Genomic DNA, 11,125 nt, shown 5'->3' with positions numbered 1-11,125 from the left:
AGCAAAGGCTATGAATTTTTTCAAATTCAATTTTTTGCCAAGCTCTTCCTACCTAGACCTTAGTAACTAATGGCTTCTCAAGATCGATCTCAACACACATCCTAGCATATCGACACTTGCTGATTTTATCAGTAGAGTAATCCACTCTAATTGGATTTCCCACAATTTCCGCAATGCTAAACAGAGCCTCCTTATCGTAATATTCAACCGGAAGTTCAGGAAATCTAAACCAAACGGACATATTCTTAAAACTCTCGACTGATGGCCTAAAGTTAGGCTTCCATTTCGCCATCATTAGATAATGATCGAAAATAAACCATGGTCCTCCAAACAAAGCCTTTTCAAGATCATCTTGAATCGAGAATCTGAACAGGAAGACTCCATTTTCCATTTCAATGACCTCCACTCCTCCTCTTGGATTCCACATTCGTTGCACCCTTTGTTGCATAAACTCAGCTCTAATTTTAATCCCAAGACATTTTCCAATAAGTGTCATATGCCATGGCTTTCTCAATTCCTTAAGTTTTTCTTTTTGGAATTTTACAGCATGTGAGTGGCCTGCAAGGTCATCCTCTTCATCTTCCCATTCCCGTGAGGTTATCACAATCCTTCTGGTTTCATTGAACCATTGAGAGGATTTAGAGACAGCCTCTCTGAATGTTCCACCCAATTTCACCTGCGAAATATTCGAATTCTTATAGATGCCTTCTACTTCTTGTGCTTGTACTCTGTGACTTTTAGTACTGCCAGAATCAATTTGCTGATTTTCATGAGTTAACTCCATTTCATCAATCCCACCAAATTGCTGAATTGGGGTGTCAATCTCAGCACCTAAATCTAACCTTACCACTGATCTATTCATTAAATCCACTTCCTATGTGGATGCCATTTCCATGTCTGATGAAAACTCCATCACAATAGACTAACTCTAAAAGGAACAGAGAAGAACGGAACAGAATTAAAACAACAAAGGACTAAACAGGGCTAAAGAACAAATGCAAGAAATGCATTCGAAATACACTGCTCGCTCTCTGCTAGAGGAAAGCTCCCGGAGCTCCGAGCACAACTAGTGCCGGAGGTGTTCTCCAATGGCTAAAACTCTAGAGAGAGAAAGCTTTTTTTGGCAGTTTATAAAAGGAAAACGGGTATTGCACAATTGGAGCGACGAGAATTGCATAAAGGTGCTTAAGCAGTGTAAAACAATTCCAAGTAGGGACAAAGGAGACAAGTTATTAATCATAGATATGGTGGTTGGGATTCCAAGTGACAATTATTTACACCAATTACTAGATGTGCAAATGATGGCTCTTTTGGGAGGAAAAGAACGAATGGAACAACAATGGAAATATCTTTTCATCAATGTCGACTTTAGTGATGACTATAAGATTTTACCAATTTTAGGGTCGAGATCTGTTATTGAAATCTATCCTGCATGATTTCAATTATCCCAATTTAGAGCCGATATCTGTTATTGAAGTCTATCATGCATGATCTTAATTATCATGATAAACGGGTTAGGGCCACACCCGTCACAACCGTCCACTTTATACGACCAAGGAGGTTCCACCTCAAAACTATATGGCAATGAAGGGAGTAGCTCCTTAGCCTTATAAAGTAGACACAACTTTCTTATTTCTTCAATGTGGGATACACATCCCAATACAAACTCTCACTTATAAAGTCAACCAATGTGGGACAACACACTAATCACATGTGAGTTTTCTCATGGGCTCAACATATCCCAATATTAGGACTTCCTCCGTTTCTTTATAGTTGCAACACTTCCCTAAAATGGAAATGTCACAATAGTTGCAACACACTATAATTGAATAGTATTTTATGTCAAAAGTTGTACTATTATCCTTATTATAATCTCATGGCCCACTAAATTATACTTTTAACTATCTCTCTCCTCCATTATAATTGTTTTAAATCACATGAGACCCACTTTTCTTAAATACCGTGAAAAAGGGTGTGTTGCAAGTATTAAATAACGGAGGAAGTATATGATTTCATGTTTTTTCTGTTCAATTTTAATTACAACGTTTTGATTTAAAATAAAAGCCCTCGCACTTTTAGTTAAGTTGTTACAACTAAAAATGACTAGAGGCCATAAATCTTATGTAATTGTATTTTTTTTTTAATTTGTGTGAGGAGTGTGATTCATGCTCATGAGTCCAAATTAAATTAAATGTTGTTTTTTTTTTTTTTATGTTGTTAATGTTGTTGCTAATGTTTTATAAGTAGTTGACAATAATGAGGCAAATCTTTTCACAAATTTTTATATGCAGCCTGTTGTACCGTGCGGTAGGGGTTACTTGAGTTTCTCGGTCAGGTGTTACTTAAGTTTTTGGGGTTACTTGAGTTTCTCGGTCAAGGGTTACTTGAGTTTTCTAGGGTTACTTGAGTTTCTCGCTAAGGGGTTACTCGAGTTTTCGGGGTTACATGAGTTTCCCGGTCAGGGGTTACTCAATTTTTCCGGTCAGGGGTTACTCGAGTTTCTCGATTAGGGGTTACTCGAGTTTCTCACTCGGGGGTTACTCGAGTTATAATTTTTTGAATGCGGCCTGACTGAGAAACTTGAGTAACCCTTGACTGAGTAACCCTTAACCGAGTGAACTCCTCAAGTAACCCATGTCCGAACCCCTCAAGTAACCCGTAATCGAGTAACTCAAGTAACCCTTGATCGAGTAACTCAAGTAACCCCTGACTGAAAAACTCAAGTAATCCATAACCGAGTAACTTAAGTAACTCTTGACCGAGTAACTCAAGTAACCCTTGACTGAAAAACTCAAGTAACCCCTGACTGAAAAACTCAAATAACCCCTGACTGAAAAACTCAGGTAGGTAACTGTAGGCGTCGTTTGAAGCCCAGCTACGTTAAGCATGTTATGAATATGTTTGGCACTCATAGGAAGTGGAATTAACATATACGATTAGGGACACAATTAGGGACAAAGCAAAGTATAGGGAGCCGCCAACAAGTTTTTAAGGAACTTGTAAACCGTTCACGGATCATTAAAAGGTAACCACAATTAAGGGATAACGAAAGCAACAACAATTTACCCGTGAAGGTTACATCCCATTCATAATACATGAGATTACTAACTCCATATGGTTCAGAATCACGAAAGGAGGATCGGGGATGATGGTACGAAGTGAGTCATGGAGTCACGTTCGCCCGTATTGGCCTCTACTCGATTCTTATAGTGAAAAGTATTCCTGCGATTTCAAAGGCATACAAACAAAGATTCGATTTGCTCCAAACTAATATTAAGCTAAATTGGTTGAATATTAATGCACTATATAATTATAGAATATTGTGATCACTTGATTAAACAACAAGATTAAAAAGGAACCTAAACCGGTCGTCCAAATTATCTTATTAGGCGTGATTTTCAATTACATATTCCCTTTAAACATGCATTATTGTGATCATAAATAATAGAACAAACATAATATTGGAAGCAATTTAACAATAAATCCAACAATATAAAATCGTTAAAAAAAATAGAAATAAAATGAACATGATTCCTTACTTTGATTATATATTGAATTAGATTAAACAATCAATCTATACTAATATATTAAAAGACGTTCCTAACAAAGTCTATGTGTTACGTAAACCCTTTCACTTACGCCACGTCACCCTATACAAACTCTTATTATGTCACATCACCACTCAATCAACCTTAATCATTATGTCACGTCACTACTGTACTACTCCATATAAAAAATATAAGCATAAGGAGATTCGAACACCAAATCTCGTATATATTTTAGGAAAGATGGTTATTTAACCGTCTAAGAAAATTAACAACCATGTTATAAATATGAAAGGTATATATATAATTGAAAATTACAAAAAGTAATTAAAAAAAAAGGAAAAAAAAAACACTAAAAATATTAAATACATATAATGACAAAATTTAATAAAATTAGCAATTAGCAACCCGGTGCAACGCCCGAGCCACATACTAGTTAACAATTAAATTTTGTTTCTTGGGGATCTTCAATCGTCACAGACAACTAACTTCATTTATTAATCATCAAAATAATAGTACTGTAATATTAACTTCATTTATTATCATCTATTACTATATTATTATGGTGGATTGATAATATATACATAGTTACATAATATGACGAATGATCCACCCACTCACCCACCATGCATGCGCAAAAATAATTCAGCTAATGGCCGTGAGAATGATAATCGTCTTATTCATCTTATTGTATTTGAGAAATGGACAAACTTTACGATCCTACACAATTACTAATCCCTCCGTCCCTATTTGATAGTCACTTATTTCATTTTTAGTACCCAAAATGTTAGTTATATTTGCTTTTTTCAAGTACCATTAGGGCATGCTTGGATTGGAGGTAATATATTAAGGGGGTAATAAAAGTCAAACTAAGCAAAATGAATGTGAAAATAGGGAAGAAGGAGATAGTGATGGTGTGATTGTAAGAAGATTATGTAGTGATGGTATGGTGTGAGGTGAAGAAAGAGGAATCAATACCCTCATTTTGGGGGTAATAGTTACACTAGGGGGAGGGTAGGTAACTATTACCCTCATTATGAGAGTAATAATTCCTCCATCTCTCTCTTTTCCTCATGGCACAATTAGTTTATTTCATTTGTAAGCACCATGTCTCCTACAACAACACCTCTAATTACTTTTGTTTTTTCAATTTTGACTTTTATTACCCCCTTAATGTTTTACCCCCAATCCAAGCATGCCCTTAATGTTAATTTTTTACCAAAATTCTCTCCAATTTACAAAAAATATTTGTGCAAATTTAACTTTCTCATGTACATCAATTATTTTCTCTCTCTACTTTTTTGCATACCCAATGTAAATTTACTTTTTCAATATACTTTTACTACTTCTTATTCATGTTGATTAATTCCCATGAAAATTGCCCAAAAGTGACTATCAAATAGGTACTGAGGGAGTATTACTAAGTTTTTTTAAAAAAAAAAAAAAAAATCACACATAAGCGAGCTTTAACTTTTAAGAGAAAGAAAAGTTTCTCATAGAAGAGGAACAATTACAAAAAAATAAATTTTACAAAGCACACATTAAATAAACAAAGATTAAGACTTTTAATTCGCCGATAAAATTCAATGATACCGGCTAGAATTTTAGGGAGAGGAAAGTGCATGCCTCTTATTTACGAAGTAAATTAACTTGGAGTACAGTAGTTGATATGACGTAGTATACACTTGGTATATATTTTTATTTCATTCATGCAAATTAGAATCGAATTTTTTTGCAACTAGGCAAAGTTGATTCTTCTTGTGTGTGACTAGACCAGGTAGCACATTGCTGTCAATATCTTCCTTGTTTAAACCAGCAGGTAATTCCCAATCAAAAGAGTATAACAAATTGGCAAGTGCAAGTTCAAGGTTGGCTAAACCAAAAGCAGAGGCTGGGCACATTCTTCTTCCACCCCCAAAAGGAATCATTGCCATACTTTCACTCCCTATCATATTTATTGAACTCCCCAAAAACCTCTCCGGCATAAATTTTTCTGAGTCCTTCCAGTACTTTGAGTCTCTTCCAATAGCCCATGCGTTTATAACAATAAGATTTTGGGTAAGATATCGTATCCTTTTAAGTTACTTTTTCTTACTGTTTCACGAGGAATTAATAATGGCGCTGGTGGGTGCAACCTAAATGCTTCCTTAATCACTGCTTTGAAATATTCGAGTTTTGAGAGATCAACATTTGTTATACAACCTTTATTTAATGCGGCCTTCCTTAACTCTTCTTGTACTCTTTTCATTAGAATGGGGTTTTTAACTAACTCAGTAAGTGTCCAAATTACCCCAGCCGTTGTGGTATTTGCTGCTCCGGAAAAAAGATTCTACATAAAAACACTACTAAAATTCGGACAAATTGCGACCGCCTCTAACGGTCGTTGAAAATAGCAAAAACGGTTGCTAAACTTAATTGCGACCGTCAACGGTCGTAACGTGGTGGTCGTTATTACCTTGGTCGCAAAAAAACAAAATTACGACCGCTTGATGGTCGCAATTTTTTTGCGACCGTTTTTGATATTTTCAACGACCGTTTGAAAAACGGTCGCAAATAAATATAATTGCGACCGGTATAGTCAGCGGTCGCAAAATTGGTTTTAGCGACCGCCTACAGCCGTCGCTAAAATTTAAAAAAAAAAACAAAAAAAAAAAAGAAAATCACCCTACCCCGTATCCAGCCTCACCAACCCACCACCACTGCCAACCCTATTCACATTTACCCACCACCACCATCCACCCTAAATACTACCAGCCACCCCGAAAACACCTTCAACCACCACTTAAACACCTTCAACCACCACGAAAACACCTCTAGCCACCCCAACAACACCTTCAACCACCACAAAAACACCTCCTGAATCACCACGAAAACACCTCCAGCCACCCCGAATCACCTTGAAAAGAACTCCAGCCCACCCCTGATTCACACCCCTTTCCCACAAAAACCCAAATCAGCCACCACAAAAGCCACCCATAAACCAAATTAACCAAAAATCAAACAAAATAACATGAAAACCCAAAATTTAGCGAAAATCAAATCAAAAAATAACAAAAATCAAACAATTTCACTTTGAATATCAAACCCTAAAATTAACGAAAATTAACCCACAAAATTATCCAATTAAAATGTACCCGAAAATCAAACCCAAAATTCAACAAAAAAAAACAAAATCAAATCAAAAATAAACAAAAATCAACCAAAAACAAAACAAAAATAAACCAAAAACACGAAAAAATACCTCAAACTTCGAATTTTATCTCAAATTTGGTTTAATAAGGCCAAGTTCGACCGTGAAAAGTGTAGATCTAGACTTTTCATGGTCGAATTCGACCTTAAAAACCATGAACTAGTTAACACCACAAAGCTAAGCATCAAACCAACACACCACCAACGCTGCCGGAGAATAAGAGAACGGAAAAGGAGGGGAGCGAAACTTGGAACGAAAATGGAGATGTGAAAATGAAGAATAAAAATGAGGAGGAAGGAGAAAGGAAAGAGAAGAAGATGGAACCATGGAGAAAGCAAAAAGAAGAGGAGGAGAGAGAAAAGAAAGAGGCGGAGGCCAGAAACTCTTAGGGTTTGGCTCATTTTATACCGCATAATTTTTTTTAAAAAAAATCCCTTTTGCGACCGTTAAAGCGGTCGCAAATTATGACATTTACGACCGTCCTTTTTACGGTCGCAAATTATGACATTTACGACCGCCTTTGACGGTCGCAGATTATAAAATTTACGACCGTCTTTGTGACGGTCGCAGATTATGACATTTACGACCGTCTTTGACGGTCTCAGATTTTGAAATTTACGACTGTCTCTGTGACGGTCACAAATTATGACATTTACGACCGTCTTTGACGGTCGCAAACGATTTATTTTAATTTAGAATTATTTTTAATTGTTCAAACATCCCAGCGACCGTCTAAAAAGATAAAAACGGTCGCAACACGGTCGCAAATTTGCGACCGTTTTCAAAGCAGTCGTAATATTGCGACCGCTTAAAAAACGGTCGCAAATTTCATCATTTGCGACCGTTTTTCAGACGGTCGTAGAAAAACGGTCGCAATTTAACCGAATTTTATTAGTGAAAAATGATTAAAAAAAACAATTAATTAGAATATATTGTAAGAATTGAGTTTATAAATAAAGAATTACCTTGGATCTCTTACTAAAGCGGCTATTTTACAAAAGTATTTACCAAACAGTTAGTTGTAAATTTTAATTTCAAAACTAGCTAAAATTTGGACTCGGAAGAAAATTACAATATTTATTTTATATTTTCCTTTGAACCAGTTTGGTTCACTTTTTATTTTATTTTATTTATTTTTGGGTTTATTTTTATTTATTTTTTAGGCTTTTTTAGTTGAAAAATTTAAAAGCTATATAAAGATATAATTAAAGTCACTCATAAGAACAATAATTTCAAGATCACAAAAAAATAAAAAAAAATAAATAAATAAAAAAAAATGTCTTGATCGTATCACAAAAAATTGAAATTTGAAGTAGTATTGTTCTATCAACACAACCGCAGATTTATACGACGATAAGGGATTTTAAGGTATTGTTCATACTTTTCATGTTCTCTAATTGTATGCTCTCTGGTAATGTTGGCTAATTTTTGTTAATTGGACGTTTGGAATAATTTTTTGAGTGATTTTTTTTCTTTCAATTTTGTGTAACTTTACAAAAAAAAAAAACAAAGAATTGTTACAAATATACTATGTTGAATGTTATTTCCCAAATTAATGGATATTTTAAACAATGGTTTTAAAATTTTCAAAAAAAAAATTAAGAAAATTTTAAAATAAAAAAATCCCAAAAAAAAGGAAATGTGGACAATTAGAATTTAAAGACAATAATAATAAAAAATTAAAAAAAAAAATCAAAATTTAAAATAAACCAAAATAAAAAATAAAAAAAAAACCCTAAAAAGTGAACCTTTCTGGTTCAAAGGAAAATAAGAAATAAATAATTTCCTTCCAAATCAATTATTTAGCTAATTTTGGAATTAAAATTTATAAATAGCCGTTTGAGAAATACATTTGTTAATTAAGCCATTTTGTTAAATAGCGTGCATCAAATTAATGCATATTATTAGTGGTCAAGTTAAGAAATTAAATATTGCATGTATGAGTACAAATTATCCGTTTTGTGTTTTGTTTGTATAAATATACTATTTTTGGGGGGTAAGAGTCTCTTGCAAGTAGGGGTGTTCATAAATTGCTCCGGACCGAAAAATGGACCAAACCACCTCGGACCCAAATTAATCGGTCCGGTCCAAATTAATCGGTCCGATTCGGTCCAAAACCCTATAAAAACCGGTCTTGCACCGGACCGATTTTTTTATTAAAAATATGCGTGAAACCTTAAATAATGGCTAAGATTATCCTTAATAAGCTTAAAAAACTTTAAATTTATGAGCTTTTTTGTACTAAATATATATAAAAAAAAAGACGTTGAAGTGTAGATTTTTCTTTACTTTTTTCGAGTTTTCCATAAAATTAATAAAAAACTTAGAATTCTTTTTAAAAAAAATTCTTAAATCGGTCCAAAGTGGTCCAGTCCAAGTTTTGGACCAAATTGTTTCGGTCCGGTCCGGGTTTGGTCCTAGCTTAATCGGTCAGGTCTTCGGTTCTTAAAATTCTAATTTTCAGTCTTCAGTCCGGTCTTGGACCGATGAACAACCCTACTTGCAAGTAGGGGAAACGACGATCTTTCACGCAAGGAATGAGAATCAAACCCCTGTCACAGGGGTGGTAGAAAGAAGGGTTACAGCCACGACTAGTGGAAGGAAGAACTATAACTACTATGACATGCATGCAACCTTGATTTTCGTTGTAGAAATATGTTACTGGCCTGGGTTAGCCTTGATCATCATATTATACAGTATTGTTCTTCCAACCTTAAGGCTTGGGGTTAAATATCCAGTATTGATCATCATAGTATACTAAGTATTGATAAATGGTAAGGAAAGAATATTCCAACCTTAAGACTTGGGGTTAAATATCCACTGGGGACACTTTAAAGGTGAGAATCCCTTAAGAAACAAGATTTGAACCCTTAACTTAAAGTTTAATATGTACTTGTAGTATGCAATTTATACATGAATATATATTATTTCATCCATTTGTTAACACATATTGACATTATTTACAAACTCTTAATTTAATAATAAAATATAAGGACATGAGAGTAAAATCTTGTTAGAATTGTCTTGATATGTACGTATTTTCACATACAACTTTTAATAATTAGATTCATTAATCATTGAACTTATGTGTAGCACTAGGGATGTCAGTGGGGCGGGTCTAGTAGGAGACCCGCCCCATCCCCGCCCCGATGGGGCGGGGATGGGTCTAGCTTTGGCGGGTGGCGGGGCGGGGATGGGTCTAAAATCCATACCCGCCATGGGTGGCGGGGCGGGGGTGGATTTTACGTTATACCCGCCCCATCCCCGCCCCGCCCCATCCCCGCCAGACCCGCCCCGCCCCATACCCGTCTACCCGCCCCGCCCCATACCCGCCCCGCCCCATACCCGCCTACCCGCCCCGCCCCATACCCGCCTACCCGCCCCATACCCATAATTCACCCCACCTGGCCACCCACCATATTTTTTTAAGCAACCCATCAGATTTATTTATTTTAAAAAAATTATACTTAAAAAAAAAAAGAACAAAATCTCTAGCCCAAGTGCCCAACACGGCAACACTGCTTTCAAAAAAAAAACCCTAGCCATTAGCCAACACTCTGTTGTTTCTCTCACCTCTCATAGCCTCTCTCAAACTCTCAAAGGAACAAGGACTCCCTCACTCGAACTGAGGAACTCTGATCTTTAATCTTCGATTATCCGGTACTCTTTCTAACTTTCTCTTTTATATTTTTGATCTAATTTTGTTTTCCCCAATTTTTTTTTTTCATTAGATTTTGTTCGATTTGTTATATGCATTTGATTTTCTGGTTTGTTTGGGTGGTTATGGAGGGATTACGGTGTGGGTTTGGGTGGTTAATTGGTTATGGACTTATGGTTTGGGTGGTTAATTGCATGCCGTATTGAGAAAGGTGTTGGAGCTGTGTGTATTTATATTATGACATTGGACGTTAACTGAGATTTGATTTATTGATGAATGTATTTGTTATATGATTGTTGGTTAGCTTAAGTGCTTTTGCCTTCTTTTTTTGGAGCTTGTACAATATAATTAGTTGATAATATTGCTGAACTCAATTACTGGAAATTATTCATTCATTCTTATGCTAAGTCAAGCAGACAAGCTCACATTAGGAAATTAATTTAGCCATGTTCTCTTTGTTAATGTGTGGTCAAACAATAAATAGTAGGTTATCCATTTTAGTATACTAAATAATGATATGTTTACTTGTTGAGATCTAGTATTTCATGAATTAACCAATATGGCATTACAATTTTTTTAGGAGAGGAGAATGACATCAAACAATGCAGGTGTTTATTTGCCTTGTTAGATTTTCAATATTTATGTACGGTTAATGGTGGCGGGTCTGTGGTGGGTCTGGGGCGGGGATTAGGTGGGTAACGGGGCGGGGATTAGGTGGGGATGAATACCCAC

General features: G+C 35.5%; 1 pseudogene; it reads left to right on the top strand.

Moving 5' to 3' along the window:
- Nucleotides 1-1,088: 1,088 nt before the first annotated feature.
- Nucleotides 1,089-1,436, top strand: LOC145584184 (5-pentadecatrienyl resorcinol O-methyltransferase pseudogene; annotated as a pseudogene).
- The last annotated feature ends 9,689 nt before the right edge of the window (nt 1,437-11,125 follow it).

Source organism: Chenopodium album, chromosome 16 (genome assembly GCF_948465745.1).
Source record: "Chenopodium album chromosome 16, dcCheAlbu1.1, whole genome shotgun sequence".
NCBI classification, from domain to species: domain Eukaryota; kingdom Viridiplantae; phylum Streptophyta; class Magnoliopsida; order Caryophyllales; family Amaranthaceae; genus Chenopodium; species Chenopodium album.
This window is presented reverse-complemented; position numbering and strand designations above follow the sequence as displayed.